This window comes from Phascolarctos cinereus, unplaced genomic scaffold (assembly GCF_003287225.1).
Source record: "Phascolarctos cinereus isolate Bilbo 61053 unplaced genomic scaffold, phaCin_HiC Scaffold_726;HRSCAF=1367, whole genome shotgun sequence".
Classification (NCBI taxonomy): domain Eukaryota; kingdom Metazoa; phylum Chordata; class Mammalia; order Diprotodontia; family Phascolarctidae; genus Phascolarctos; species Phascolarctos cinereus.
The window spans coordinates 40,682,191-40,709,959 of NW_027556098.1; the positions used below are offsets into that span (position 1 = coordinate 40,682,191).

Here is a 27,769-nt window from a genome sequence, read left to right on the forward strand (position 1 = left end):
ACAATAAGCATTTATATAATGCTTAAGACTTGCAAAGCACTTTAAATAGTCATACATTCATTACTTCACATATTCAGACATTCAATATTCACAAAAACCCTGTGATGTAGGTAGGTATCATTATTCTAAATTTACAAGTGAGGAAAGTGAGACAGGCAGAGTGACTTAACCAGGGTCACACATGTGGCAAGTGTCTGAGGCTATATTTGAACTGAGGTCTTTTGATTTCAAGTCTAACACTATCTAAGGAAGTCTAGAGGTTTAGGGGTACTGAGACCCCAAGATCACAAAATGTGGGTCCTGTCTGAAAGAATTCAACCCAAGCCTTCTTTCATTCAAAGACAAGATTTATAAAAGAGCTACCATATTAGCCAGACTCTTAAGGAATCTGAGCACCTGTGAGCTATTGGCTAGATTGTAAAAATCTGAGCAGTGGCTAGATTTTATAAGAATGTGAGCACCTTAATATAGGCAAGATAGACCTTATGTACAGAAATACTGTGTGAAAAATCTAGGAGTGATCAAGTAGTTTGGGGTGACTAGAGGAGGAGTCTGAGGAAAACCTGGGTATGAGTGGCAAGTAAGCTGGGGTGAACATAAAGCCTAGGACCTGGACCACATGGCCTAGGAGAATGGAGCTTAGCAAGAATTAAGGGTGGGAAATGGCCAGGGCCATAAGGAGGTAAAACAATGGAGGGCTAGGCTAGGTTAAGGGTAACAGAGAATTGGGAAATTACAGGTAGCCACAATGAAAGGCCAGTTTATAGGATTATAGCCTCAGGCTAACCCCAGAGACTTGGCCATGTGGGAAAATCTAGGGTTTTTCCTTTTTTGGGGTCTAGATCCAGTCCTCATCATATCCACTGGGCCACCTAGCTGTTTCATATTTCACTGAACAAAATCTCATTTGCTAGGAGTTTTCTCTTCTTCCTTCCCCTGTATTGAGCACTACTCAAATGCCTTCTGAAATAATCTCTCCCTTCACTCTTTCATGTGGAGAGATGGTCCTTCAACCCTCTGTATGTGCATGTGATCCTATTCCATCTCATTTTTTGCATCAGATTCTCCTTTCATTCTCATTCTCTCACTTGTCTTCAATCTTTTCATATACTAGCTCTAGTGCTTACACACATGCCCAGGTTCATCCCATTCTCAAGAAAAAAACAAACTAAAAAACCTCTCATTTGATCAACATATCCCTACTAGCTGTGGTCCCATATCTTCCCCCCCCCCATGGCTAAACTTCTTGAGAAGTTCATTTACAATATTTGTCTCTGCTTCTTTTCCTTTCACTTTCTTCACTCTGCAGTCTAGTATCCAACTTCATCTAATTGAAACTGCTCTCTCAATTTGGAGCTTTGCTAAAAGGGCTATACAACCTTGCATACTCTTTGACCTAACAATATCACTACTAGGTCTGTATCCCAAAAGAGATAAAAAAACCAAAATGAAATGAAAAGAAAAAGGAAAAGGACTTATATGTAAAAAAAAATATTTATAGCAGTTCTTTTTCTGGTGGCAAAGAATTGGAAATTGAGGGAATGTTCACAAATTGGGGAATGGCTGAACAAATTATGGTATGTGATTTTGATGGAATGTTATTTTGCTATAATAAATGATGAGCAGGATGCTTTCAGAAAAACCTGGAAAGACTTCCATGATACGATTCAAATGGAAATGTACTGTGTACTAAGTAACAATATTTTAAGATGATCGGCCATGAATCACTTAGCTATTCTTAGGAATACAATGATCCTAGACAGCTCTGGAGATTTATGATGAAAATGCTATCCATCCCCAAATAAAGAACTGATGGTGTCTGAATACAAATTGAAGCACACATTTTTTACTTTCTTTATTTTTCTTGAAGTTTTTTTTTTTTTGGTCTATGTTTTCTTTCACAACATGACTGTTATGGAAATGTTTTGCATGACTACACATGTATAATCTATGGTGGTGGATGGGGAGGGAGGAAATGAAAAAATTTGGAACTCAAAGTCTTAAAAACAAATATTAAAAATGGGTTTTTCATATAATTGGGGAAAAATAAAATGCTAAATATATAAAAAAAGAAGAAACTGCTCTCTCCAAAATACCAGTTATGTCTTCCCTGCCAAATAATAATGTCCTTCTCTGAATACTCATGCATCTTCAATTCTCTTCAGCTTTTACAAAACAGATTACCATCTTCTTAATATTCTCTTCTCTCTAGTTTTTTATGACAATTCTCTTTTCCTGCCTGTTTGACTTTTCTCTCTCCATCTTTTTTTTTTTTTACTAGATCTTCATCCAAGTCACACCTGCTAATTGTAGGTGTCCACTTAATCCTCAGTGTTAAGCCCTCTTCTTTTTCTATTCTTTTTGCTTTGTGATTTCATAAGTTCCCATGGATTCAATGATCATATTTATGGCAATTATTCTGAGATGTATTTATCTAAATATTTTTATTTCAGTTTCACATCTCTAAATGCCAGAGGACATCTTAAACTGGATATCAAATATTCACCTTAAATCTGACATGTTTGAAAATGAACTCATTATCTTTCCCTCTAAACACCCCTTCTTTCCTAAATTCTCTATTGGTGTAAGGGGGAATGGCTCCTATTTTTCAAAGTTGGCTTTGTTCCCCATGTATTTTAAAAAATGAAGTTTTTATCAGAGGAACTTATTATTATTTCCCCCCCCATTTCCTGCTTTTTTTTTTATAATTTTGGCTGCACTGGTTTTGTTTTGTACAAAACCTGTTTAATTTCATGTTAAAAAATTATCCATTTTCTTTCCTGGAATCTTTTTTCTCTCTCTTTTGGTCATAAATACATTTTTTAAATATTTATTTATTTATTTTTAGTTTTCAACATTCACTTCCACAAGTTTGTGAGTTCCAAATTTCCACCCCATCTCACCCCTCCCCCCACCCCAGGATGGGATGTACTCTGAATATCCCTTCCCTTAGTCTGTCCTCTCTTCTATCTCTCCCCCTTCTCTTATCCCCTTCCCCTTCTATTTTCCTGTAGGGCAGGATAGACTTCTGTACTCCATTTCCTATATTTCTTATTTCCCAGTAGCATGTGAAAATATTTTTTTTGAACATATGTTTTTAAAACTTTAGGTTTCAAATTTTCTCTCTTCCTCCCTCCCCACACAGCCTCACTGAAAAGGCAAGCAACTCAATATAGGCTGTACATGTCCAGTTATGCAAAACACTTCCATAGTAGATATGTTGTGAAAAACTAACTCTATTTCCCTTAATCCCATCCTGCCTCCCATTTATTCTATTCTGTCTTTTGACTCTGTCCCTCCTCAGAAGTACTTACTTCTGGCTACACCCTTTCCCAATCTGCCCTCCTTTCTATCATCCCCCTTCTCTTGTGTCCCCTTCTCCCCCTATTTTCCTGTAGGGTAAGACAGATTTCCATACCCAATTGAATGTGTATGTTATTCCCTCCTTAAGCCAAATCCTATGAGAATAAGATTCCTCATTCCCTCACTTCCCCTTTCCCCTCCACTGTAAGAGACTTTTCTTTTCTGTTTTTTTTGTGAGATAATTTACCCCATTCTACCTCTCCCTTTCTTCTTCTCCAGTATAATCCTCTCATCCCTTAATTTTATTCTCCAGATATGACCCCTTAATCTTCAACTCACCCTGTGCCTTCTATCTGTCTATATAAACACACATATAATTTTTTCCTCCAACTACCCTAATACTGATAAAGGTCTCATGAGTTATAAATATCATCTTTCCATGCAGGAATGTAAACAATTCAATCTTAATAAGTCTCTTATGATTTCTCTTTCCTGTTTACCTCTTCATGTTCCACTTGAGTCCTGTATTTGAAAGTCAAATTTTCTATTCAGCTCTGGTCTTTTCATCAGGAATGCTTGAAAGTCCTCTATTTCACTGAATGACCATTTTTCCCCCTGAAGGATTATACTCAGTTTTGCTGGGTAGGTGATTCTTGGTTGTAATCCTATCTCCTTTGCCCTCCGGAATATTATGTTCCGTGCCCTGCGGTCCTTTAATGTAGAAGCTGCTAAATCTTGTGTTAACCTGATTGTGTTTCCACAGTACTTGAATTGTTTATTTCTGGCAGCTTGTAATATTTTCTCCTTGACCTGGGAACTCTGGAATTTGGCTATAATATTCCTAGGAGTTTTCCTTTGGAGATCTCTTTCAGGAGGAGATCGTGGATTCTTTCAATTTCTATTTTGCCCTCTAGTTCTAATAAGGGCAGTTTTCCTTGATAATTTCTTGAAAGATGATGTCTAGGCTCTTTTTTTGATCATGGCTTTCAGATAGTCCAATAATTTTTAAATTCTCTCTCCTGGATCTATTTTCCAGGTCAGTTGTTTTTCCAATGAGATATTTCACATTGTTTTCTAATTTTTCATTCTTTTGGATTTGTTTTACAGTGTCTTGATTTCTCATAAAGTCACTAGCTTCCAATTGCTCTATTCTAATTTTTAAGGAAGTATTTTCTTCAGTAAGCTTTTGGACTTCCTTTTCCATTTGGCCAATTTTTCTTTTTAGGGCATTTTTCTCCTCATTGGCTTTTTGGACCTCTTTTGCCATTTGGGTTAGGCTATTTTTTAAGGTGTTTTTTTCTTCAGTATTTTTTTGGGTCTCCTTTAGCAAGCTGTTGACTTGTTTTTCATGATTTTCTTGCATCACTCTCATTTCTCTTCCCAGTTTTTCCTCTACTTCCCTTACTTGCTTCTCAAAATCCCTTTTGAGCTCTTCCAAGGCCTGGGACTGATTCATATTTTTCTTGGAGGCTTTGGATGTAGGAGCTTTGACTTTGTTGTCTTCTTCTGGTTGTATATTTTGATCTTCTTTGTCACCAAAGTAAGATAATATAGTCTGACTCTTTTTGTGCTGCTTGCTCATGATCCTGGACAATTACTTGAGTTTTAAACTCTTTATTAAGGTGAGAGTCTGCTTCCAATGTGGAGAATGTACTGTCCTAAGCTTTGGGGGTTTGTATGGCTGTTTTCAGAGATACTTGTAGGGACCTGTAAATTTTCATTTCTTCCAAGGTGGTATGGTAAGGGGCAAGGTGTTTACTCCTTTCCTGGCCTATGACCACAAGTACTCCTTTCTGTCCTGTAACTGTGAGGAGGAGTTTCTCTTTACAGCCACTATAAGCTCCGCCATGCCAGCACTCCTCCTCACCCCAGCACTGCCGCCCAGAACTGTGACCCAGATCCAAACAGGGGCAAAGCAAGAGATTCCTGCCTCAGCACTGGCAAAAAGATCCCTGCAATCCCTCTCTGATCAGCCACTGGACTCTCCCTCAGTCTGTGGGCCGGAAGCTCGGGAAGCAGCTGCAACCCCCATGGCCACGCTCTTGGGGAGTGGAGCTGAGACCTCGCCTTCCTGTTTCAGCACTGACAGAAACAGACTTTTCCCACTGACCTTCTCAGTTGTCTTTGGCATTGGTGGATTGAGGAGTCTGGAAACCTCCACAACTGCTCGAGATTCAGTCCTCTGAGCCCTCCTCTAGGTTCGCTGTGGCCACACCGTGCTGTGCTGAGCTCCCACCCCAGCGCGATATACCTTTCTGATCAATCATCCAGGTTGTCTTGGGCTGGAAATTTGTTTCACTCTGTCTTTTTGTTGGTTCTGCTGCTTCAGAATTTGTTTAGAGCCATTTTTTATGAGTATTTGGAGGGGTTTGGGGAGAGCTCAAGCAAGTCACTGCTTTCACTCCACCATCTTCAATACATTTCTTTATTTATAGATCTAACAAGTAAAAATTTCCATGCCCTCTTAATTGTCTTATGATATCACCCTTTATGTCTTTTTGACCTTGTCTTGGTACAGAGTGTGAAATGTTAGTCTGTGCCTAGCTTCTGCCAAAGCAGTCTCCAGTTTTTTCAGGAATTTTTGGCAAATCTTGAGTTCTCCCTCCCAAAGCTTGGATTTTTTGATTTTTCAAACACTAGGTTATTATGGTCATTGTATACCAAATCTAGTTCACTGATCTGCCACTCTTTTTCTTAGCCAGTGCCAGATGGTTTTTCATGATTAGTGTTTTATAATACAGTTTGAAATCTGGTACTTCTAGTCTACCTTTACGTTTTAAAAATTGGTTCCCTTGATATTCTTGACCATTTGTTCTTCCAGATTCATATGGTTATTATTTTTTCTAGCTCTATAAAATAATTATTTAGTAGGTTGATTGGTTTAGTACTGAAGAAGTAGATTAATTAGGGAGAGTTGTCTTTTTTATTATATTGATTTGACTTACCCATGACCAATTAATAATTTCTCCATTTTTTAGATCTGTCTTTTTTTTTTTTTGACAAGTGGTGTTTTTTTTTTTTCAATTTTGTCTCTGTGTTGGTCTTGGAAGGTAGACTTCCAAGCATTTCATAATATCTGCAGTTATTTTAAATAGAATTTCTTTATATTTTTCTGCTGGGTTTTGTTGGTAGTATATATAAATGATGATAATTTATAGGGATTTATTTGATATCCTGTAACTTTGCCAAAGTTGTTATTTCAACTAGTCTTTTAGTTGATTCTCTGGTCTTCATTAAGTATACCATCATATCATCTGCAAAGAATGGTAGTTTCATTTCCCCATCACCTATTTCATTAACACAATTTCTTTTTCTTGTCATTGCTATAGCCAGTTTTTCTAAAACAAAGTTGAATAGTAGTGATGATAATGGGCATCCTTGCTTTACCTCTGATATTTTGAGAAGGTTCCTAGCTAATCCCAATTACAGGTAATGCTTGCTATTGGTTTTAGATAGATAATACTTATTAATTTAAGAAAAACTCCATTGGTTCATATCCTTTCTAGCATTTTAAAATTATTTGCTAATATTTTATATTTTCCCAATTACATGTAAAAACAATTTAAATATTCATTTTTCAAAAATTTAATTTCCAATTTCTCTCCCAATCCCTTCATTGAGAAGGCAAGAAATTTAATGTAGGTTTTACATGTGTAGTTACACAAAACATATTTACATATTAGTCATGTTGTAAGAAAAAACACAGCCATCCCCCAAGAAACAATTCCAAGAAAAAGAAAGTTTAAAAAAAGTGTGCTTTGATCTGTATTCAGACTCTATCAGTTCTTTCTCTGGGGATGGATAGCATTTTTCTTCCTAAATTCTTTAGAATTGTCTTGGATCATTTTATTGCTAAGAATAACTAAATTGTTCACAGATGATCATCTTACAATATTGTTCTTAGTGTGTATGATGTTCTCATGGTTCTACTCATTTCACTTTGCATCAGTTCATGTAAGTCTTTCCAGGTTTTTCTGAGAGCATTCTGCTTATCATGTCTTATAGCACAATAGTATTCCACCACAATTATGTGCCACCACTTGTTTAGCCATTCCCCAATTGAAGGATATCTCCTCAATTTCCAATGCTTTGCCCCCAGAAAAGAGCTGTTATGAATATACACACACACACACACACACACACACACACACACACACACACACACATATATACATACATATGTGAGGTAATAGAAAAGGACCCAGAAGGACTAAGAAGGTGGAAGGAGTCTAGATGGAATCAAGGTGTGGCAATATAGGGTAGGACCAGGTACAGATAATGAGGGTCAATATGAAAGGGCAGTTGAAAGGATTAACTGTGAAGGGCCAGGTGCCCTACGTGAACAGCTGGGACCTGGGCCACGTGGGAAAGTGCCTGGTCTTTTAGGGGTCCTTCATTAGTTCTCCATCACTTTTACTTTCACCTAAGCTTGTTTGATGGTGGAACAATGCACAGAATTGAGTAGCATTCTTGGGACCTCAGAAATCTTAGAGTCCAGTGTTTTCCAAACTTTTGAATGCCTACATTAGAAAAAATTTTTGAGTGTACACCCCCAATATGTGTATTTATAAATCATATACATATACTACTATATGACTATTTGTGTACATTATAAAACTTGAACAGAAATAAAACTTTTAAAAAGGATGAAATACAGATGAAACAGTATTTGATCCTAGAGGTGTAATGAGTCATTGGAGTTTGAGTAGGAGAAACAGACTCAGACTTACACTTTAGGAAAATCAGTTTGGCTGCTGTGTGGTATATGGATTGAAGAAGAGAGACTCATGGTGAGGGGACAAATAAGGAAGTTATTGCAATAATTTGAGATAAAGGTTGTAAGGGCTTAAATTAGCTTAGGATTGGAGCTCTCTACTATGAGTAGAGAGAATGGGCCAAGTAGGAGAGACATTTTGAAGGTAGAATGACAAAATTTGGAAGAAAGGAAGGAAACAAACATTATTAAATGCAAGGAAGATAGTCTCTGCCCTCAAGGAACTTACCTTCCAATAGAGAAGACTGAACACAAAAGGGTGCTGAAAAGGGGAGATGTGTAAGGAAAGTACCTGATACTGGGGTATGATTTTGAAGTCCAGAAAGTCAGGAGTATTGTTAACCATAAGGCTAGTGGAGGTGATGGAATTCCAGGTAAGCTATTTAAAACCCTAAAAGATCATGCCACTAAAGTGCTGCACTCAGTATGCCAGCCAATTTGGAAAACTCAGTAGTGGCTGTTGGCTTGGAAAAGATCAGTTTACATCCTCATCCTAAAGAAAGGAGATGCCAAGGATTGTGCAAATTACCAAATAGTTGCACTCTTGTCACACACCAGCAAGGTTATGCTTAAGATTCTGCAAGCTGGGCTTCAGCAATATGGAAACCAGGAATTACCAGAAGAGCAGGCTGGTTTTTGAAGAGGCAAAGGAACTTGAGACCAAATTACCAACATTCACTGGATTAAAGAGAAAGCAAAGGAATTCCAGAAAAAAAATCGACTTCTGCTTCATTGACTACAGCCTTTGACTATGTCATCACAGCACCACAACAATTGCAATTATTAATTACAATTATTTTGTTGATATATTTGTTTAGAGACATAAATGTTCTCCTAAGCACAGCTTTGGCTGCATTCCACCAATTTTGGTATGTTTTCTTATTATTGTTATTATCTATAATTAAATTAATGATTGTTTCTATGATTTGTTCTTGACCCACTCATTCTTTAGGATTAGATTATTTAATTTCTAATTAATTCTTAATCTATGCTTTCAAGGCCCTATATTGGATGTAATTTTATTGTATTATGGCCTGAAATGGGTGCATTTAATATATCTACTCTTCTACATTTGTTTGTAAGGTTCTTACGCTCTAATATGTGATCAGTTTTTGTTAAGGTGCCGTGTACAGTTTAGAAACAGATGTAGTCTTTTCTATTCCCATTCAGTTTTCTTCAGAGTCATATCATGCCTAACTTTTCTCAGATACTATTCATCTCTTTAACTTCTTTCTTATGGATTTTGTGGTTAGGCTTATCTATCTCTGAGAAGGGAAAGTTGAGGTCCCCCACTAGTATAATATTTTTTTTTTCAAATTTGCAGCAACCTTGGTCATCTTTGGTCATGCTTTACTTTCTTTTTTAATTTTTAAAATTTTAATTTATGGAACAAAATAAACATTTCCATAACACATAGTACAATTAAAAACAAAAGATTGTACATAAAACTGCAAATCTACTATGAACAACTTGCTATTCCTTTCAAATATACAACAAAATTATCATGTAAATTTCTTTTTTTCTTCCCTCCTCCCCACCCTAAAGATAGCTACAAGTAGACACAAATAGTTTTATACACACACACACACGCACACACACACACACACAATTCTTAAAACAATATTGCTGTTATTATATATGATGTTCTCTTGTTTCTACTCATTTAACTTCTCATTATTTTATGAAAGTCTTTCCATATTTTTCTAAAATACTTTAATTCATCATTTCTTATACCATACTAGAATTCTATCACTACTAGTGATATACCACAATTTGTTCAGCCGCAGCATTGTGGCAACTTATTGCATAAGGTATCCCCACAAATTCCAGTTCTTTGCCATCACAAAGGGAACTGCTATAAACATTGTAAAACATATAGGTTCTTTTTCTTTTTACTTATTCATCTTTGCAAATAGACCAAGTGGTGGTATTGCTGGGTCAAAGGGTATAGGTAGTTTAATAACTCTTTGGGCATAATTCCAGATTGTTCTCTAAAATGGTTGGATCATTTCATAATTCCACCAACAATGAATTAGTGTACCAATTTTTCCATATCCTCTCCTACAGTTGTCAGTTTAGCCAGTACCAGACAGTTTTGATAGTTCCTGCCTTATAATACAGTTTATGACTTGGTACTGCTAAAGCTCCTTCCTTTATATGTTTTTATTCCTTTTTTAATATGCTCTTGATTTTTTTTGTTTTTGCAAATGAATTATTTTATTATTTTTTCTAATGCAGTAAAATAAATTTTTGGTAATTTAGTTGGGATAATGTTGAATATATGAATTAATTTAGATAAAATTATCATTTTTATTATATTGGCCTTGCCTACTCATGAACATTTAATATCCAATTATTTAAATCTGATTTTATTTGCCTAAAAAGTTTTTATAATTTTGGTTTCTGAGTTTGTTTTGGCAGGTGTACTGGAAGGTGTTTTATGCTGTCTTGAGTTATTTTTAATGGTATTTTTTTCTATCTCTCAGAGTTTTGTTTATGATATATGGCAATGCTGACAATTTATTTGAATTTACTTTATGTCTTGCTACTTTGCTAAAATTATTGTTTCAACTAAGTTTTTAGTTGAGTCTTTAGGATTTTCTAAGAATATCATCTCATCATCTGTAATAAGAGATAGTTTTTATCAACTCATTTGCTATTCTGATTCATTCAATGTCTTTTTTTTAATCTCTTATTGCAATTGCTAGGATTTCTGATCCAATATTGAATAGCATTGGTGACAATGGGCATTCTTGTTTCACACCTGATCTTACTTGGAATGCCTCCAGTTTTCCCCCATTACAGATAATGCTTACTAATAGTCTTGTTAATTTAAGGAAAAATCATTTCATACCACTACTTTTAAATGTTTTTAATAGCAATGAGTGTTGAATTTTATCAAAACGTTTTTCTACATCTATTGATAGAATCATATTTTTAAACTTTTATTATTGATGTAATGAATTATGTTAATAATTATTATTTTAAACCATCCCTGCACACCTGGTATAAATCCCACTTGATTATATTATATAATCTTTGTAATGTATTATTGTAATCTTTTAGCCTATATTTTATTTAGGATTTTTGTGTCCATATTCATTAGTGAAATTGTATCATATTTGTTTCATAAAAGGAGTTTAGTAGAATCTTTTCTTTACATAATATTACAAATAATTTATTTAATATTGAAATTAGCTGATCTTTAAATGTTTGATAGAATTTACTTGTAAATCCATTTGGTCCTGGTGCTTTTCTCTTAGGAAGCTCATTTATGTCCTATTTTATTTTATTTTTTTCTAAAATACATGATTTTACATATTCTATTCCCTCTTCTGCTAATCTAGGCCATTTATATTTTTGTAAATATTCTTTCATTTCACTTAAATTGTTATACTTATTGGGCAAAATAACTCCTTTAAATTGTTTTAATTTCATTTTGTGGGTGACACATTCACTCTTTTCATTTTCAATACTAGCATTTGGTTTTCTCTTTTTTAAATCAAATTGACCAGTTGTTTATCTATTTTATTTTTTTTAATAAAACTAACTCTTAGTTTTATTTATTAATTCAATAATTTTTTAGTCTCAGTTTTATTAATCTCACCTTTAGTTGTTAGGATTTCCTATTTAGTTTTTAATTGGAAATTTTTAATCTGTTCTTTTTTTAGTTTTTTTTGAAATTGGATACCCAATTCATTAGTCTGCTTTTTCTCTTTTTTATTGATATAAGCATTTAGAGATATAAATTATCCTCTAGTCACTGCTTTTGCAGGTTTTGATATGTTATCTCAATGTTATCATTGTTTTAATGAAATTATTCTTTCTATCATTTGTTGTTTAACCCACTCATTTTTTAAGATTAGGTTGTTCAATTTCCAATTATTTAAAAAACATGTTTCTTTAGTCCCATATTAAATATAATTTTTATTGCATTGTGATCTGAAAGGGGTACTTTTAATATTTCTGCTTTTCTGCTTTTAACTATAAAATTTTTATATACTAATATATGGTAAATCTTTATAAAGATGTGATGAACTGCTGAGAAAAAGGTGCATGTCTTTCTCTCCAGATATCTGTCATATCTAGTTTATCAAAAATTCTATTCATTTCCTTAACTTCTTTTAAATTTCTTTTTTGGTTAGATTTATCTAGTTCTGAGATGTGAAAATTAAAGTCATGTAATATTATAGACTACTATCTCCACTTGTAATTCATTTAACTAGTATAGTTTTGCTTTCTAATTTCTCTATTATTGTTTTTGCTTTTGCTTTGTGTGAGATCATAATTACTATCCAAGTTTTTTTTTTGGCCTTAGCTGAAGCATAATAGATTCTGCTTCAGCACTCTGTGTGTGTCTTTCTGTTTCAAGTGTGTTTCTTGTAAACAACATATTGTTGGCTTCTTGCTTCTAATCCATTCTGCTATCCATGTCTGTTTTAGGTTCATGCCATTCACATTCACAATTATGATTACTGTTTATTTCCATCCTTGTTATTTTCTTCTATTTATCCTTCTTTTTCTTTTTACTCTGTCCCTCCTCAAAAGCCTGTTTTGCTTCTGACCACTGCCTCTTTTAACCTGCCCTCCCTTTTATCACTTCTGAGTTTCTTTCTTGATCTTCCTTGTCACTATAGAAACTTTCTACTATCACGTTCTTGTTGTTGTTATTTGCTCATTTTCCCAGCTTTGGCTTTTTACTTTATGTTAAAGTTGGGCTCTGTCCCCAAGGCGGGTGTTTGGGGCATTGTCCCAAGCTTCAGGCTTTTTCTCATTGATGTTTTCAGAGCTAGTTTGGATATTTTGGAAGTTTTTGGTGTTTCCAAGTTGGTGTAATCTGGTCATTGCTCCTTTGTAACCAGAATGGATACTGCTCCCTTGTGACAAATATGATGTTACTCCTCAGGGGCCCTGCTCCCTTGGGACAGAAAATGATACTGTTCCTCAAGGCCCTTCCTTCCTTGAGACAGCAAGTATTTCTCTTGGCCCTGAAGTTGTGAGTATAGTCAGTGGAGTTGCCTGAGCACCCTGTCCTATTCCCAATATGAGCACAGGAGTTCTCTATAGACTCTTTCTGACCAGTTGCTGATCACTTTACCATCTCTAGTTTGAGAGCTCCTAAAACCACTACTCCTGCTGTTGCCACATCCAAGGTCTACTGCTAGTGTTGCCTCCTTGTGGGCTCTGGCCCAGCCTTGTTGCAGTATCACAGAACTCTTCTTCTGACCTAAATTATATTGGGCTGGAAAAATGTCTAATTCTGACCTTTCATTGGCTCTGACCCTCCAGAATTTGATTTGAGGCATTATTTTAAAGTTGTTTGGAGGGGAATGTTGGGAGAACTTGCCTGCTTCTTCTATTCTGAAGTCTTTGGCTCCACTCCTAAAAATGTCCCTTTCTCTTTTCTGATACTGTCACTACTCTGGTCCAGGAGCTTATCACCTCCTGCCTGGACTATTTCAAATGTTTGCTGACTGGTCTCTATGTCTGAAGTCTCTTCACATTCCAATCTATCCTCCATTAAGCTGTCCAATTGTTTTTCCTAAAGTGCACAGACCAAGTCACCTCTCTCTTCAATAACTCTAGTAGCTCTCTATTAACCCCAAGATCAAATAAAAACCCTCTTTTTGATTTTGAAGGCCTGTCATAGTCAAGCCTCTTTTAGTGTTTTTTTTTTTCACGTAATTCCTCTTTCTGTAGTCTGCAATCTCATATTGAGACACTCCACCTCCCAGCTATGGAAATTTTAACTGGGTGTCACCCACGCATAAAATTCTCTCCCTCTTCATCTCTGCTTACTATTCTATGGCTTCCTTGAAATCTCATTTAAAAATCCTACCTTCTGGTGGAAAACTTTATTGGTGTTTTTTAATCTTAGCTCCTTTCTTTGAAGATTATTTCCAGTGTATCCTGAATATAGCTTGTTTATACGTAGTGTTTGCGAGCTATCTCTCCTATTACAGTATGAGTTTCTTGAGAGTAAGGATTTCTTTTTGCAAGTGCTTACTATAGTGCCTGGCATGTAGTAGATGCTTAATAAATACTTGTTGACTTGTTTATAATGTAATATATTCTTTCACGTATGATATGTTAAAAATAACATGCGCATTATAAGAAACATTATCCATCGTATTGAATGCATGTACATTTTAATGTATAATATGCAATTACATTAAAATATTATGTCATGTTATAATTGCACATTTGTATATAAATACATACAGAAATTATGTAACATATTCTCTATATTAAATCCACAACAAAACATAATATGATAGCTTTTTATGGTAAATAATATGACATAATGTGTATATAATAATATTACTAAAAGCAAGAAAAATAGAAAATATTTGCAAAAAATTATGAAAAAATATTTTCTAGATCAAGGATATTTTAATCGTAACACTTGTACCCTAACATTATAGTCACTGAGGTGTTTGCAAAGAGAGTAGACGGCACTAAGGAGAAAAAAAGATGTGGAAAGCAGCCAGATTGGATTGAGTATATAAGGTTGATATCCATAATGATGCAATACAAATGTGAGGGCATTGTGAGACTGTTTTACATGGAATCTAATGGAAGGGAGGATACCAAAGACATGGAAAATTCTTAAAAGTTTTGATTTAAAAAAAGAAAGCAAGAAGACATCCACAAGTATTGATGTGTGTATGTCTGCTGTGTATATACATATAATTTCTAGCTATAATATATATTGTTTATATATTATATAGTCATATATAGGATAACAGGATACAATGCAACATATGTCATAATATTGTGTATAGTATTTTATCTTTATTTTGATGTTTTATGTATACTGTATCCCACACTATGATAATGTATCATTATGTAGATAGCATAAGATTATGATATATAATATAATTTTTATATAATTCTATACATATAATAAGTATGATTTTACATTATATACCATGCTATGTGTGCAAAATATAATTGATAACTATATGTGAGCATATAGTTAATAAATAGTATGTCATAAAATTATATTATATATTTATATAGTTATATGCATATAGAACCATATGTGATGTATTATCTGCTACAATATAGTAAATATGTGAGTATATGAGAACACATGGTTTTTAATAACATATATAAATTTAAAATATTCAAGTATATGAAAATCTTATATATACACCAGTACATATAGGCATGTATAATGGTGAGAATACATCTGTATATATTAAAATGAAATACATAAATATGCACATATCTTATCCTTATAAATATATTACATTAAAATTTATGCTGTTTGATATGATTATATTTAATATATTTGATTATGTTATATATGTGTATGTTTGTAACTTAAAGATAAACTAAATTATTCACTCTTAAAGAATTGGTGAGTAAAAGAATAAATAATAGAAACAGTAGCTAAAAATATGAAACAAAAATGATACTGATATCATATATGATATGTCATATATAGCACACACATGATATATGTGATGTATGATATATATCATATACATGTATATGTCACACATATTACATCTATACCACACACACATATATACACATATATTTTGATATGAAATATAATACCAAACCAGGAAGAGTAAAATAGAAAAAGAAAATTATAGGCCAACTTTATTAATGAATATGGAAGCAAAAATCCTAAATAAAACACCTAAAAGATCACAACAATATGTTACAGAGGTTTTACATTTTGACCAAGCAAGATTGAGACCAAGAATGCAGGGATAGTTTAACATAAGGAAAACTTAACATAATTGATTATATTAATAACAAAAGTAACAAAAATGATAACAATAATAGTTAACCATCATCATCATCATAATAGTAACAAAATTATATCAATATATGCAGGAAAAGGTTTTTGATAAAGTACAAGACTCATTTCTGTCTAAAAAATACTTGAAAGTATAGATGTAAATGCATTTTTCCTTAAGTTGATAAAAAACATTTATCTAAAACAATCAGCAGACATTGTTTGTAATGAGGATAAGTCAAAAGTCTTCCCAGTAAGATTAAGTGTGAAACAAGGATACCCACTGTCACCAATATTATTCAGTATGGTTTTGTAAATGCTAGCAATAGCAATAAGAGAAGAAAAAGAAATAGAAGCAATCGGCTTGGGAAATGAGGTAATAAAACAATTTATTTTTACAGACAAGGTCATGATATACTTGGAAAATCCTAAAGACTGAACTAAAAAGTTAGTTAAAACAATGAATAATTTTAGCAGAGTAGTAGTATATAAAGCAAATCCACATAAATCACTGGCATTCCTATATATCACAAATAAAACCCTATAAGAAGAGATAGTAAGAGATACCCTATTTAAAATAATTCTAGACAGTTTAAAATGCCTTCTAGTAAACCTATGAAAACAAACCCAGGAACCACATTAACAAAATTATTTTAAAAAATTGTGGAAATGAAAGCAGATTTAAGTAATCAGAGACATATTAATTATTGGGTAGGCAGGGCCAATATAATAAAAATGAAAACTTTACCTAAACTAATTTATATATTCAATGTCATTCCAATTAAATTACCAAAAATTCTTTTACTGAGTTAGAAAAAATAAAATTTATTTGGAAGAACAAAAGTTCAATAATATCAAAAGAACTAATTTTTTAAAATGTAAAGGAGGAGGTTTAGCAGTACCAGATCTTAAACTATGCTATAAGGCAGTAATTATCAAAACTATCTGGTACTGGCTAAGAAATAGAAAGGCAGATTTGCAGAACAGAACAGACATCCAATTTACAAACGTGAATGATAGGAACCTTGTGTTTGGCAAATGTAAACATTCAAGATTTTGGGATACGTATTCATCATTTGGTAAAAATTTTTGGGAAAGCTGGAAAGCTGTCTGTTAGAAATTAAAAATAGACCAATATCATATGCCATTTATCAAGAGAAGGTCAAAATAGATGACCTAGATATAAAGATTGACATTATGAGAAAATTTAAAGGACATGTAACATATTACCTATCAGAGTTATGGACAGGCAAACAATTTATGAATAAGCAAGAGATAGTGAGCAGTGTGAGGTATAAAATAGATAAAATTTTGATTACATTAAATTCAAAGGTTTTATAAAAGCAAAACAAATATGGCCAAGATCAGAAGGAAAGCAAAAAATTGAGAAAAAATTTATAGATATTTTCTCAGATAAAGGTCTCATACCTCAAATATATAAAAGATTTCCCATATCTATAAGAACATAAGTCATTCACCAGTAGATAAAATGGCCAAAGGATACGAATAGGTGGTTTTCCAATGAAGAAATCAGAACAATTTACAATCATGTGAAACAGTGCTCTAAATCATTCTTGATTAGAGAATGCAAATTAAAATAACCTTGAGATATCATTATACACCTACCACATTGGCTAAAATGATGGAAGGGGAAAGCAACAAATGTTGGAGGGGATGTGGAAAATTGGGACACTAATTTGCTGTTGGTGGAACTGTGAACTGATGAAACCTTTTTAGAGAGCAATCTAGAATTTTGCTCAAAGAGTTATTAAACAACCTATACCCTTTCACATAGCAATACCACTACTAGATCTGTTTCCAAAGATGATTAGGGAAAAGGGGAACGAACCTATGTGTTCTAAAATGTTTATAGCAGCTCTCTTTGTGGTAGTGAATAACTGGAAATTACAGGAATGCAGGATCAATTGGGGAACTGGAACAAATTGTGGTATATTGTGATGGAATACTACTGTGATGGAAAACTACCAAAACAATAATAAAATCTATATGATTATATTAAAAGATGCAGAAAAAACTTTTGAAGAAATATGCTACTTTTTATGTTAGAAAAAATAATAAACTTTAAAAGCAAAGGACTACATGGAGATTTTCTTAATATAATAATCAGTATCTATCTAAAACCTAGAGTCAGCATTAATGTAATAGATAAATATTAAAGTCATTTAAAATAAAGTCATAGATGAATAAAGATGTCTCCTATTATGACATATATATGTATATATGTACATATATATATATACACACACGCACACACACACACATATACATTTGTGTGTGTGTGTGTGTATAGTTCCAGAAATGCTTGCTATAGCAGTAAGACAAACACATGTTGAATAATAAAGTAACAAAATAATGAAATGGCAAAATAGCAAAATGATATGGGTTATGTCTTTTGGCTTGTGCATAAACTGGATTTAAGTGAGGCAAAATTGCATGAAGTCATCAGCCTCACTGTCTCTTCCACAGTCATCACAATCCAGTGGCAAGACAAAAGTCAAGATGACTAGTGATGGTTCAGGGTGCTGTGGATGACCTTGGCATTTTTGATGTCTGACCAAGCTCTAAGCTCTCCTCAGTGCCTGCTTCCACTGCCTAAATGGTCTTTTTTTTTTTAACACACTGTTCACAACGGCCTGTTTCACCAGGGAAGTCTTCATAAGCTTAGATATCCCCCAACTCACCAAAGGATTTAAAGCCCATAGGTTAATCCTCAACCTGGTTTAGCTTCTCTGCTTAAATGGTTTTACCAGGGTGTGGCTGCTGTGCGTGCTATAGCCTCTCAGAGCCAGAGGTAAGAGTTGGATAGCAGGTAGACTTCAAAGAGAAATAAGTAGCCCTAAAAAAGGGGTCAACAGCCCTCCCACTAGAGGTACTTGCCCTCCTTAAACAATATATCTGCAGCCTTGCTACTTATGGGGTTGCATATAGGTATATATAGGTACATATAGGTTATCAGTCAGTTCAGGATCAGTGAGAATTAGTTCATGTTTTTATCAATCTTCTCTTGGATTCTGGGTGTACTAGACCATGGAAAGAGCTGAAGGTCCTTTGTTTTTGCTGCATAATTTCTTCGAGAGGGCTGAGAGGTCATGGGAGTCAGGGAAAATATCTGATCCTCCATCTCATTGTTCATGCAGTTTGTAAGTCCTTGACATTTATTTCTAAATGCACACAAGTAGGCAAGAGTGAAAGCAGAAGTCAAATAGAAGAAATAGTAGAGAAACAGAACTGAAACATAGTGAACTAAACCTTACAACACCCTGCCTAAAGACATAATCACTTCAAGGGAGTACTGAAAGAAACAAGACTTATATTCAGATATAAAATCTATAGTTACCCTTGATATGTAGTGTTGAACCAAAATTTAGGTGAATTATAAAGTAAATCAATACCATATCAAATAGGAAAGCCTGATGATTATACATACAGTCCTTTATGTTAAACTTCTGAAGTGTATCTCTGAAAGTTTAAATAACTTTTGATCCTGAATTCTGACTTCTTTACTTCCTTAATCATAACCTCATCTACCATTTTCCCATTACAATGACTTCCCCCCTAAACTTAAATACTGTCTAACATGCCTCTATTTTTAGCAATGACCTTCAGGATAATATCACTTTTTGTGCAAATTTGTATTCCATCTTCTCTGTTTCAAATATTTATTAATATTTACAGACATGAATACTTACATTCTGGTTGTTAGCAATCATTATACCCCAAAGAAGGCACAAATAATTCCTGTGGTAGTTAAAAATTTCTTTATTTGCCAAATTAATAATTTTGTGCTTCAAATAATGAAATAACTGACAATGGAAAATTCTACTCTGAATCTGATTCTTGCCAATAAGGAAGACCTGGTTTCTGGAGATGTAAATGAAAGGAATCCAAAGAAAAAAGTTATCATTCCACCTTAGAATTTGTGATAGAAGAAAAACTGGCCATAAACCGACATGTATTCTAGGTTGTTAGGCCAGCTGACTTGAAAGGGTACAGAAAAATGATAGGCAGGAATTCATGGCCTAAAATTTTGTAGGTGAAGCCAGGTCAGGAGGGATGGGAAGCACTCAGAAGCAAAATTCCAAAAATAAAAAGAGTAACTATTCCAAGAGGAAAAGAAGAGTTATCTAAATAGATCAAGGTAAATAGACAGGGGACTTCCCAACCAATATAGATTTTTTTTAAAGCATGTACAGTAGATGGAAGCAAGGGCAGGAAACAGAGGGTTAATACAAATGAGGGTTCCATATTACCAGCATTAGGAATGTTAAAGCCATTAATGAAATAGTAAAGGACAACATGCATAAGGATTTTCTTCATAGCCAGCAAACTGGCAAAAGTGACAAAAGACAGGAATATTTAATATTGTAGGGGCTAAGGCACACCAATGTATTGTTGTCAGAACTATAAATTAGTACAACCATTTGGGAAAGCAATTTGGAATTATGCAAACAAAGTGAATAAAATAGCTATACCCTTTGATTCAGAGATTTCCACCAGTGGGTACATATGCCAAAAGTGGGGGCTGACACTGAAAAAAAAAGTCCCCTATTTCTACTAAAATATTTAGAGCACTACTTTTTGTGCTAGGAAAAAACTGGAAACCAAGTAGATTCTCTTTACCTAGGGGATGGCTAAATATATCATTGCCCATTAATATAATGAAATATTACTGTGCTATGAGAATAAAAGTTAAGTTAGTATCAAGAGGAATACTGTATAACAGAGATGTCAAACTCATGGCCCACATGCCATAAAGTAGTCCATAAAACTGCCAAATGTAGCCTGAACTGGATTAAAATGTAATTGGGAAATGTTCAAAAGAACAAATATAATACAATGGAGATAAAATTATTTTGTGTACAAGTGACATTGTAAAGAGCATTTTGTAGCTGTATTCTTATAGTTATTTTTGTGACTCAAGACTATTGGACTAAAAAATTGGCATATATTTTGAATGGAATTTCTTTTTTTATTCCTTTGGGCAATGGAGAGGCATGAAAAGTCTTCAACATCTTTAAATGAGGGTTTATGGAGAAAAAGTAGTATAAGCATAGTAAAGCATGTACACTCAAAAAACACACAAATTTTCTAAGTTAACATACAGCCTGTACTGATCCATTTCTATTTGACACTACTGACATAGGGATCTAGAAAGGCAGTAGTACATCTGTACTCTGCACTTGTGAGACCAAATCTGAAATAAAGACAACTATGTGACAAAGTGCAAAGAGTACTGATATTGCTGGCTTAAAGACCTAAGTCCAAATCTTACCTCAGACACATAGTAGCTCTGTGATTCTGGGCAAATAAATTAAACTTTCTCAGCCTCAATTTCCTCATCCATAAGAAGAGAGTAGTATTACCTTCCTTACAGAATTGTTGAGAGGATTAAATGAGATAGCATGTAAATCATTTTGCAAGCCTGAAAGCATCATATAAGTGATAGATATTAATATTATTAATTAAATTCCCATTTCGTGATTTGGGAAAGACTGATAAGCTGGAAAGATTCTAGAATCGAACAACTAGGTGGTGAAGGTCCTCAGAAACATCCCATATGAGAACTGATTGAAGGAACTGGGGATGTTTAACATGGTGTAAAAATGACAAGCAGGATATGATAGTTTTCTTCAAAGTATTTGAAAAGCTATCATGTGGAAAAGAATTCAGACTTGTTCTGCTTGATCCCAGTTGCCAGAATTACAAGTAGTAGGTAGAAGTTGCAGAGAGGCAAATTTAGGCCTGATCTAAGGGAAAATTTCCCAACATTAGAGTGATCCCTAAATGGAAAAGGAAATCACAGAAGGGAGTAGGTTTCTGTCATTACAATTCTCCAAGCAAAGCCTATATGATCACTTTTCAGATATTATATAGAGGGTATTCTTGTTCATGTACAGTTGGGTCTGCATGGCCTCTGAAGTCTCTCACAAGTCAGAGATTATACAACTGTTTCATAGTCAAAAGGGTAGTGGATTTGGAGTCAAAGGATGTTAGTTCTGATATAAAAATATTAATTGTTTCCTTGATAGGTACTGCTGCCAATTATATTTATATCCCTACATACATACAATTTTCCCTAAATACTTAAAGACATTTAAATAACATGTATATTATATTCACAACATAAGCTTAAAAACCAATGAGCCATGAGTAGCATTAAAAAAAATCTTATATAGGACAAGGCAAAATGTATATAATTAGAATTTTAACAGAGGACAAAAGGGAAATGGTAAGGATTTATACATCAAAGAGCTGATAGCAGAAGGAAACATTTATCAAGGAAAACAGGAAATTAGATAGTAAATAATGATGACACTATTATTGATATCTCAAACTGGAATCTTACAAACAGACAAACCAGAACCTAACTAGATTTCACCAGCTCTATAACTGATATGTAAGTTTGATTTTTTCAGATTTTACCTAGGTCATATTTTGACCTAAATAAATAGAGGAAATAAAGCTGAGCCAGAAATTCTTCTAGCACTAATCAGTTATTTAGCTGCAAATAATTACAGCAAGAGCTGCAAGTTCTAGTTTAGTAATATGTTTAGCTGTCTTTAAGAAATGTTGGTCATAAAACCAATACAGAAAAATTCTCTTACCACAGTTCAATCCTCAGATTAAGAGTAGAATGTTTTTCTTGACTTCAGGCACTTAGCTACAATAAGCTTTATTAAGCTCTAGTGTGAGACACTAACATAGGGCCTGAAATACAGAGGTGAGGGCAGTTTCTTCCATCAAGGAGATACAAATCTCCATTGTCCCAAGACCCAAAACTGCCCTGAGAAATTACAAGTCATTATATCTAAAAACAAAATGAAACAAAGAGAAACAAAACAAAACAGCATGCTATCATACCTCCATAGTAATTTCCCTCCTCTCTTCAGAAAGGCAAGATGTGATAGGACCTGAATTAGAGTGTTAACCTTATGAGTGGAGAGGTAGATGTGAGAATGTGTATATGTAAATCTCTTTGTATGTATGTATGTATGTATGTATATATATATGTATATATATACATATATACACACACATGTATGTATATATATATGCATATACATACATATATAGCATATTATAATGCTTAATAAATGCCAGTTAGAAGAAAGGGAAACTTAAAATCAATACACATCTTCAGTCTTTTGATTATTTAGGAATTTCCTACTGAAATTTAAAAAAAATTTTGATAAAAAAATTAAATCCAATTTCTGGAAACTGGAAAGTATTTACCTACTTTCTATCTATAATCAGTGAATGTATTTTCCTTAATTAGTGTATTAAAAGAAAAAGAATGGTACAAGCTGGAAACAAGAAACAGGGAAAATGTAAGTGACATACTACACCTTTATAATCACAAATTTAATGGTGTAGTAAATACAAGATCCCGTTGTGTTTACAGCTTGTTGCTTATCAATAACCATTTGTAGTGCTTACTAACTCTTTGTATTTTTAACAGTATTTTATTTCCCCTCAGTTATATAATAAGAAAATTTTCAGCATTCATTTTTGTAAGATTTTGAGTTCCAAATTCTCACTTCCTCCCTCCACTCCCTTCCCCTCTCATATTCTGAAAATGTAGGCAGTTTGATATAGCTTATACATGTGCTATCATGTAAAAATATTTCCATATTAGTCACAGTTGTGAAAAAAAACACATCAAAAGAAAAAAAAACAAAAAAGAATAAAGTAAGTGAAAAAAACATGCTTCAATCTGCATTCAGAGTCTGTCAGTTCTTTATCTGAATAAGGATAGCATTTTCCTTCATGAGTCTTTTGTACTTGTCTTGGATCGTTGCGTTGCTGAGAAGAGCTGAGTCATTCACAGTTGATCATCACACAAGGTTGCTCATACTGCGTAGAATGTTTTCCTGGCTCTGCTCATTTCACTTGCATCAGCTCATGAAACTCTTTCCAGGGTTTTCTGAAATCTGCCTGTTCATCATTTCTTATTGCACAATAATATTGCATTACATTCATATGCCACAGCTTGTTCATCTATTCCCCAACTGATGGGCATCCCCTCAATTTCCAATCTTTTGCCACCATGAAAAGGGCTGCTATAAATATATTTGCACATGTAGATCCTTTCCTCTTTTTTAATTATCTCTTTGGGATACAGACATAGTAGTAGTATTGCTGGCTCAAAGGGTATACACAGTTTGGTTGCCCTTTGGGCGTAGTTCCAAATTGCTCTCCAGAATGGTTAGATCAGTTCACAACTCCACCAAGAGTGCATTAGTGTCCCAATTTTCTCACATCCTCTCCAACATTTATCATTTTCTTTTATTTTGTCATATTAGCCAACCTGATTGGTGTGAGTGATATCTCAGAATTGTTTTAATTTGCATTTCTCTAATCAAAAGTCATTTGAAGAACTTCTTCATATGCCTATGGATACCTTTTATTTCTTAATTTGAAAAATGCCTGTTCATATCCTTTGACCATTTATCAATTGGGGAATGACTTGTATTCTTGTCAATTTAACTCAGTTTTCTACATATTTTAGAAATGAGGCCTTTATCAGAGACATTACTGTAAAGATTTTTTCCCAGCTTTCTGCTTTCTTTCTAATCTTGGTTGCATTGGTTTTGTTTGTACAAAAGTTTTTAATTTAATATAACCAAAATTATCTATTTTACATTTTGTAATGCTCTCTATCTCTTATTTGGTCATGAATTCCTTCCCTCACCATAGATCTAACAAGTAGATTATTCCTGGCTCTTCTAATTTGCTTATGGTGTCACCCTTTATGTATAAATCATGCCAAAAGTCTGTCATATGTAACTTTTCTAATGTTCTCTTTAACTTTTTATGTTCTTTCTTGTTTATTTTTTGGTTGTATTTATCAATGCCTGAGAAGGGACAGTTGAGGTCCCCCACTAGTATAATTTTCCTGTCTATTTCTTCCTGTTACCCACTGAACTTAAAGAATTTGGATGCTATACTACTTCATGTATATATGTTTAGTATTAATGCCTCATTGTTTATGGTACCTTTTAGAAAGATGTAGTTTACTTATCTATTTTAATTAGGTCTGTTTTTGATTTTACTTTGTCTGAATTCAGGATTGCTACCCCAGCTTTTTTTTTTTTACTTCAGCTGAAGCATAATAGATTCTGCTCCAACCCCTTTACTCTGTGTGTGTCTCTCTGCTTCAAGTGTGTTTCTTGTAAACACCATATTGCAAAATTCTGTTTTTTAATGCACTGTGCTATCCACTTCCATTTTATGGAAGAGTTCATCTTATTCACATTCACAGTTACGATTACTGCCTGTGTATTTCCCTCCATCTTATTCTTCCTCCTGTTTTTCCTCTCCTTTCACCCTTTCCCTCCTCACCAGTGTTTTGATTCTGTCTACCACTTCCTCTGATCTGCCCTCCCTTCTGTAAGTCTCTCCCCCCTCCTTTATGTGATCTCCTACCCTCCTACTTCCCTGTAGGTTAAAATAGATTTCTATATTCAACTGATTGTGTATATGATTGCCTCTCTGAGCCAATACTGATGAGAGGAAGATTCAAGTGATGCTCATCACCCACCCTCCCATCTTCACCTCCACTGTAATAGGTTTTTTGCACCTCTTCATATGAAATAATTTATCCCATTCTACCTTTCTCTTCCTTCTGTACCCACTGTACTCCTCTTTCTCATCCCTTGTTTTTTATGTCATTCCCTCAAATTCACCTTATACCCATACCCTCTGTCCATGTATATTCCTTCTAGCTGTACTATTAGTGATACAGTATTTAAGAATTCCAAGTATCATCTTCCTGTGTAGGAATGTAAATTGTTTAGCTCTATTGAATCCCTTATGTTTTCTTTTGTCCTTATAACTGTTTATACTTCTCTTGGATCTTGATATTGGAGGTCAAATTTTTGGTTCAGTTCTGGTCTCCTTATTAAAGATTGCAATCCTTTTATTTTATGGGATGACCATTTTTCCCTCATTGTATTATGCTTGATTTTGCTGGGTAAGTGATTCTTGGTTGTAGCCCTAGCTCCTTTGCCTTGCAGAATATCATGCTCCATGACCTCAGATTCTTTAATGTTGCAGCTACCAAATTCTGTGTGATCCTGATTATGACTCCCCTATATTTGGATTGTTTCTATCTGGCCACTTGTGGCATTTTTTCCCCTTGATCTGATAGTTATGAAATTTGCCTAAAATGTTCCTTGGAATTTTTATTTTGGGATCTCTTTCCTAAGGTGATTGTTGGATTCTTTCAATGCCTATTTTGCCCTCTGGTTCCAGGACATCAGAGCAGTTTTCCTTGATAATTCTTTGAAAGATGCTGTCCAGGTCCTTGTTTGGATTATGTCTTTCAGGTAGTCCAATGATTTTGACACTCTCTTTCCTGAATGTATTTTTGGGTCAGTTTCTTTTTCAGATGAAGTATTTTAAATTTTCTTCTATTCTTCCATTCTTTTGATTTTGTTTGATTGATTCTTGATGTCTCATAAAGTCATTAGATTCCACCTGCCAAATTCTCACTCCTGAGGTATTGTTTTCCTTAATTATCTTTTGTACTTTCTTTTCTATTTGACCAATTCTACTTTTTAACTATTTTTCCAAGCTGTTGACTCTTTTTTCTTAATTGTCTTGCATCACTCTAATTTCTTTCCCCATTTTTATTCTACCTCTTTTTTATGATTTTAAAGCTCCCTTTTGAACTCTTCCATGAGTTGTTTCAGGGCTTGAGACCACTTCCTATTTTCATTTAGGGTTTTGCCCATACATGTTTTGACAATGTTGTCCTCTATTGAGTTTGTGTCATGGTCTTCCCTGTTGACATAATAACTTTCTATTGTCAGATTATTTTTCTGTTGTTTTGTGCTCATCTTTTTTTTTTTTTGACCTTTTCCCCTTTCTTTTAAATTTTAGCTCTGCACCTGGGGTTGAAGGGACACTGTCTCAGGCTTGTTGTGCCAGTGACTATAGGCCCTGGCTGATTACCTGGTGCTGCATTGATGTTGTCTGGAGGCCTGGCCACTGGAGGATGCCTACTTGCCAAGAGCTGTGCTGAAACATGTGGATGTCCAGCTACTGGAGTATGTCCACCTGGAGCTGCACTGAAGTTCAGGGACATTTGGCCACTGGAGGATGCCTGTCTGCCTGGGGCTATGATGAAGCATTTGGTAGTTTTCAGAGGTGGAGTCTGATGTTCCCTTTGGCCATGCTAATGAATGGCAGGGGGCTCCTGGTGTTGGTATTTGTCTGTTCTACTATACTGGGACTCAGGATCTCCTAATGGTTTGCTGAGGTGGGACCTGCCACTGGCCTGCTGGCATGCCTCCAGTCCTGGAATGTATTCCCTTTTGACTCTGAGTGAAATGGACCACTCTTTTTGATCTTCCAAGTCTCTTGGGTTAAAAGATTGTTTCACTTCATCTTTTTGCTGGCTCTACCATTCTAGGAGTTGCCCTGGGGCACTATTGTATGGTTGTTTGGATGTGAATAGGAAAGAATTACAGTGATTTGCTGCTTACTCTGCCATCTTGTCTTCTGGAAGCCTATGTTTACTATTTGTAAGGAACTTTGCTAGGTACTGATAAAATAGCACAAAAAATGAAACAGCTAATACACACAGGGAGCTTATAGGAATGTCAAAAGAGCTACATGCAAAGCCTCAAAGAAAAATGTGAATTGGTCTCAAACTGAAAAAAAAACCTTTTTGTCAAAACTCAAAAAATGATTTTAAAAATCAAATAAGAGAAGTTGGTGGGAAATTGTGAAAAGAAATGAGAGTAATACAAGAAAATCATGAAAAGAGAGTTAATAGCTTGGTAAATGAGGCACAAAAATAGTGAAGAAAAACAGAATTGGCCTAATGGTAAAAAAAAAAAAGACAAAAATCCACTGAAGAAAATAATTCTTTAAAAGTGAGAATTGTTCTATCTGCCAAAACAAACCTA

The 27,769-nt window shown here is 34.1% G+C and overlaps 1 long non-coding RNA gene across 1 annotated transcript in view; it reads left to right on the top strand.

Annotated features, from left to right (window-relative positions):
• LOC144454454 (uncharacterized) overlaps positions 1–27,342 on the top strand; it is a 127,394-nt gene extending 100,052 nt beyond the window's left edge. The window contains exon 2 of the long non-coding RNA XR_013482843.1: positions 26,739–27,342. This is a non-coding gene — a long non-coding RNA (uncharacterized LOC144454454). The remainder of the gene's footprint in view (positions 1–26,738) is intronic.
• The last annotated feature ends 427 nt before the right edge of the window (positions 27,343–27,769 follow it).